We start from the raw sequence: 6,206 nt of genomic DNA, 5'->3' as shown, positions 1-6,206 counted from the left end.
CCTAGCCCCGCTCAGTGGGTTAAGGATCCGGCATTGCTGTGGCTGTGGTGTAGGCTGGCAGCTACAGCGCCTATTCAACCCCCCTAGCCTGGGAACCTCCATATGCCACGGGTGAGGCTGTAGAAAGACAAAAAAAAAAAAAAAAAAGGTCTTATCTAATGCCCAAATGAGACTCAAAGGACCAGGACATGTCCTTGACTGCTGGGCAAGCCCTTGTCTGGTGCAGGACTGAGAGCCCCCTAAACGAAGCATTGCCTCCATCAGACACTTGTAGAACCTTCCTTTGGTCCACAAGAGCCCTCACACCCCACTCAGGGGCGCCCAGTCCCTAGAAAGTAGCTCAGGTGTCGCTGACATGAAAGGCTCCCTCGCCTCTGGGCCTGTCAGTCTACGGTCTCCTTGCGTCCTTCCCACAGTCTTAGGAGAAGGATCCTTGTGCCCGCTTCACAGGAGACCCCACTGAGGCTAAGCCAGCTTGCCTGAAGTCACACTGCTTGAGGCCAGAGCTCAACCCGGGTTCACCCAAAGGCCACCTACCTCCCCGCACATGCCCAGTGAACTAGTCCTTCCAGCCTTGGCGTTTTCCTCGCTAGGTCCCCACACTGCCCCCACAGACCTCTCCCACCCCATCCCCTTTATACCCAGAATGATTCAAACCATCCCTCCTTCCCAAGAGCCCTCAGCCCCCCACCTGAGGGCTCCAGTCCGGCTCAAGTGTGGTGCAGACCCCAACCCCAAACCAAGTCTTAAAGATGTAAGAATGGGAGTTCCCATCGTGGCGCAGCAGAAATAAATCCAACTAGGAACCATGAGGTTGTGGGTTCGATCCCCGGCCTCGATCATTGTGTTAAGGATCCGGCGTTGCTGTGAGCTTCAGTGTAGGTTGCAGACGTGGCTCGGATCCTACGTTGCTGTGGCTCTGGTGTAGGCCAGCGGCTATGGCTCTGATTTGACCCCTAGCCTGGGAACCTCCATATGCCGCGGGAGTGGCCCAAGAAATGGCAAAGACAAAAAAAAAAAAAAAAAAAAAAAAAGGATCCAGCGTTACCTTGAGCTGTGGTGTAGGTCACAGATACCGTTTGGATCTGGTGTTGCTGTAGCTGTGGCACAAGCCAGCAGCTGCAGCTCTGATCAACCCCCTAACCTGGGAACCTCTGTATGCCACGGATATGGCTCTAAAAAGCAAAAAAAAAAAAAAAAGATGCAAGAATGGAAATCCTTGGAGTTCCCGCTTTGGACCAAGGGGATCAGTGGTGTCTCTGCAGCAGCAGGATGCTGGCCCAGCACAGTGGGTTAAGGATCCAGCCTTGCCACGCCTGCATCGTAGGACATAGGACGCAGCTGCGGCTCAGATCTGATCTCTGGCCTGGGGACTCCATGTGCCTTGAGGCGGCCAAAAAAAGAGTAACACCAGCAAAATGAAAATCCTGGATGTCCACCTGGCACTAATTCACAGACACTGCAGGGAGGGCAGGGCGTCGTCAAGATCTTGGCTCTAGGAGACAGGTTCCCTTTAAGGTCTCAAGGGAGGGAGGAGAGGAGGCAAGAGTCAAACTGCAGCCTAACCTGCAGCAGGAGGTGGGAGGGGACGGGAAGTGGAGACAGATTCTGCCTTTTCGCAGCAGAGCTTCCCTAGATGCTAAAAGTTCAGAGCAAGAAACGTCTAGGTGGGGCTTATCCTGGGTGGGGTATGCCTGCGAGTGGCTCTAGCCTCGACCAGCCCACAGACAGTACTTTCAGACAACTGTAAATACTTCTTGAGATTGTTATTTATTTATTGCTTTTTAGGGCTACACCCACAGCACACGGAGGTTCTCAGGCTAGGGGTTGATTTGGAGCTGTAGCCACTGGCCTACACCACAGCCACAGCAATGTGGGATCTGAGCCGCTCCTGCAACCCACACCACAGCTCACGGCAACACCTGATCTCCAACGCAATGATCGAGGCCAGGGATCAAACCCGCAACCTCATGGTTCCTAGTTGGATTTGTTTCTGCTGTGCCACAATGGGAACGCTTGTAATTTTTTTAAGTTTATTGAAGTATAGTTGATTTACAATGTTGTGTTTTATTTATTTTTCGGCCACACCCGCAGCAGGTGGAAGTTCCCAGGCCAGGGATCAAACCCTTGGCACCATAGCAACCTGAGCCACTGCGGTGACTGTCACATCCTTAACCCACAGCAAAGGGGACTCCTACAATGTTGTGTTAATTTCTGCTGTACAGCAAAGTGATTCAGTTATATATCTGTATTTTTCTCATATTCTTTTCCATCATGGTTGATCACAGAATACTGAATATAGTTTTCTCTGTTATATAGTAGGACCTTATTCTGTATTTTGTGGGGGGGGTTGCATGACTCTGATTTGTCAAAATTCATAAACCTCTACACCAAGAAGAGTGGACTTTATCTGAATTTAAACTTTATTATTTATTTTTCTTTTTCCTTTTTTTTTTTGCTTTTTCTAGGGCCGCTCCCATGGCACATGAAGGTTCCCGGGCTAGAGGTCTAATCAGAGCTGTAGCCGCCAGCTTACACCACAGCCATAGCAACGCCAGATCCTTAACCCACTGAGCAAGGCCAGGGATCGAACCTGCAACCTCATGGTTCCTAGTCAGATTCGTTAATCACTGAACCATGACAGGAACTACTATTTTCTTTTATTGTAGTCTTTTTTTTTTTTTTTTTTTTTTTTTTTTTTTTTTTTTTTTTTGGCTTTCTGCCTTTTTTAGGGCCACTATCTCAGCACATGGAGGTTCCCAGGCTAGGAGTGTAATCGGAGATGTAGCCGCCAGCCTACACCACAGCCACAGCAACACAGGATCTGAGCTGCATCTGTGACCTATGCCACAGCTCACGTCAACGCCATGATCCTTAACCCACGGGAACTCGTGGCAGGAATTAAAATGTGCAGGAGTTCCCATCGTGGTGCAGCCAAAATGAATCTGACTTGGAACCATGAGGTTGTGGGTTCGATCCCTGGTCTTGCTCAGTGGGTTAAGGATCGGGCATTGCTGTGAGCTGAGGTGTAGGTGGTAGACACAGCTCAGATTCCGCCTTGCTGTGGCTGTGGTGTAGGCCAAAGGCTACAGCTCTGATTAGACCCCTAGCCTGGGAATGTCCATATGCTGAGGATGTGGCCCTAAAAAGCAAATCTATAAAATAAAATAAAATGAGCAAAAGATTATTTTTAAAAAAACTCGCGGGGAGAAGCACTAAGCGTGATCACGTGCCAGACAGCTTGTCATCATAAATTTTTCTGCTCAAATAGTTTATTGCTGTTTATAGTATTTTTATTGCAGAAAAAATTTTTTTCAAACGTGCACTTCCCCAGAAGGCTACAAATTTGCTCTACTCCTTCCTAAACCAGTTTGCCTTCATCCACTAGGAGGCGGTATGCCATCATAATTAAAAGCCTCCAGTCATACTTCAATTAAAATTCCAACTCTCTCACAGATAACAATTATAATCTCTGGATGAAACAAAACTACTACTGTCAAGGCCTTATCCGAAGTTAAATTAACCTCTCGACATATTTTAGCCGTATTCCTTTTATTTATTTTATTTTTATTTTTTTGTCTTTAGGGCTGCACCCGCGGCATACAGAGGTTCCCAGGCTAGGGGTCCAATCGGAGCTACAGCTGCCGGCCTATATCACAGGCACAGCCACGCCAGCTCCAGGCATTTGAGTAAAGTCTGTTTGCCAGTCCGTGGTGGAGAAGGTTCCTTTGTGTTGAGTCCCCCTCACCCCCATTCTTTTCTTTCTATATGACCATGTTTTGGGGGGTTTTTTGGCCACCCTTCAGCATAGACCGTTCCTGGACCACCGATCAGATCCCAACTGCAACTGCGACCTACACTGCCCCTGCCCAAGTGGCAGATCCTCTAACCTGCTGTGCTGGGCTGGGGATGGAACCTGCGTCCTGGCGCTGGCTGCAGAGATGCCTCTGATCCCGTTGCACCACAACAGGAACTCCCTGTGTGACAGATTTCCCTTGGGTTTCTCTTCCACAAAGATGACAACCATCTGACATTTCCCCACTCTGACGTAAGAGCACAACTGCGGTCGCATGGACAATTTTGTCACTCTTCCGTGTTCTTCCACACAAGAGCCACAGAGCCATTCAGAAGCCACCACGAAACCATAAAGAGCAATTGAGCATCTCTAACCAGCAAAAAGATGCCTTTGGCCTTGGCATCCACCAACCGGGCTGAATTCTGGAATGGGGCTTTGGGGGATTTTTTTTCCCCCCACCCCACAGCATATGGAGTTCCGGGGTCAGGGACCAGCTCTGAGCCACAGTCTCAACCTAAGCCATAGCTGTGGCAACATCAGCTCCCTAACCCATTGTGCCAGGCTGGGGATCCAACCTGCATCCCAACGCTTCCAAAAAGCCAGTTATCCCGTTGTGCCACTGTTGAAACTCCACTTTTAGTGATTTTTTTTTTTTTTTTTTTAATGAGAGTTGCAATGTTTATTTCAGGTTCTCTCTTGGTTTTTGGTTTTTTGGTTTTGGTTTTGTTTTTTTCTTTTTTGCCACATAGGCAGTATGCGGGAATTCCTGGGCTAGGGACTGAACCTACACGGCATAGCCACAATCAGAGCCACAGCGGTGAGAACGCAGGATCCTCAACCCTCTAGGCTATCAGAGAACTCTCCACTCTTGGTGATTTGAAGGACCAAGTGGAGCCTTTCTCTTCTCCCTTGAAATGTCCTGCTTTCAGACAAAAACGCTCAGGTGTTCTGTGTGTGTCTGTGTGTGGCCCTTTCCACAATTTGAAATTAGTCTGTAAATTAAGGAATGGTACCAAAACAATGCAAAACGAAGAACCCAAGCAACAAACAGAAAACCCTAAATAAACCCTCAGGTTTGCTCCTGGGTTTTCACATCTCAAGAACCATCAACTCAACCCCCACATAACGTGACTCCTGAGAGAGCAGCCTGCAGGGGATGGAATTAACACAGCAAGGGTGGGGGACGTGGTACGCAGGGTCCCAGAGTCACCCTGCCTAACCCCCTTGCATAGATCCCAACAGGGACTGTAGCCACACATGGTTATGATAAAATAGCTTCCCTTCAGGCAAGGGTTCATAGCTATAATCAGATCACTTATCCAAACTGTGCCCGAGGAGTTCCCACTGTGGCTCAGCGGTAATGAACCCAACTAGTATCCATGAAGATCCATGTTTTATGGGTTAAGGATCCAGCATTGCTGTGGCTGTGGTGTAGGCCGGCAGCTGTAGCTCCAATGTGACCCCTAGCCTGGGAACTTCCATGTACCACACCTGTGGCACTAACAATAGCACTCACACCCACACAAACGAAGCCTAAAACCAAAAATGCGCCCAAGAGCACTTTCTTTAGGGATAGTTGACAATATTCCCTTTTTTGTGTTGTTTTGGTTTTGTTTTTTTTGGGGAGGAAGTATTTTTTTGGCTGACCCACAGCACAAGGAGTACCCAGGCCAGGGATCAGATGCAAGTCACAGTTGCAATCTACACTGCGGCTTCGGCAACAACGATCCTTTAACCCACGGTGCCGGGGAATCGAACCTATGCTGCAGGTCCTGCTGATCCCACTGCGCCACAGCAGGAACTCCACTCCCCAGTTTTCAAAGGTAGAAATGCAAGACAGACAAAACACCAACAGCACACGAAAATGCCAGCATCCGACGAGAAACAAATGAACCAGCTCATGAATCAGAGGGAAAAAGTCCAGCAATTATTTCCACTCTCCAACAGGGCACCCGACTCCAAACTGGCTTATTCTGGAGGAAAAAAGCCCCCCACAGAAGGAAAAGTGTCCGGCTGAACACATCGGAGTGACTTACCCTACTGCAGATGCCCATCGGCTCCCACATGAATGTCTTGCTCTAGCTGCCAGGTGCTGGGGTGGCCGATGCCACTTCAAAGGGAAGAGCCTCCAGACATCATAATCCCGGCCTTCGAACCTTAATTGAAAATCCCCAATGAGGGCGAGGCTTCTGGCTGGCTTCAGCAAAATCGGGACTGCTCGCCCCAGGACAGGCCGATATTATTGGTGGGACAAGGCACATTGGTGTCATTTCGAAAGAGGATGGACTTGCGTACCACCCTCCCCAGTGAGAAGCCAGGCTTCTTTTATACTAAGGGGCGGGGCAGAAGGAGGTGACGTCCTGGTTCCCGCCAGGCTGGGGGTGGAGGTGAGCCTTTCTCCCACCTGCAG

This window comes from Sus scrofa, chromosome 6 (genome assembly GCF_054392235.1).
Source record: "Sus scrofa isolate SSC_HxYL_T2T_F1_AM1 chromosome 6, Sscrofa_HxYL_maternal_Yorkshire_Landrace_v2.0, whole genome shotgun sequence".
Taxonomy (NCBI): Eukaryota; Metazoa; Chordata; class Mammalia; order Artiodactyla; family Suidae; genus Sus; species Sus scrofa.
Note: the sequence above shows the minus strand (reverse complement) of the source record.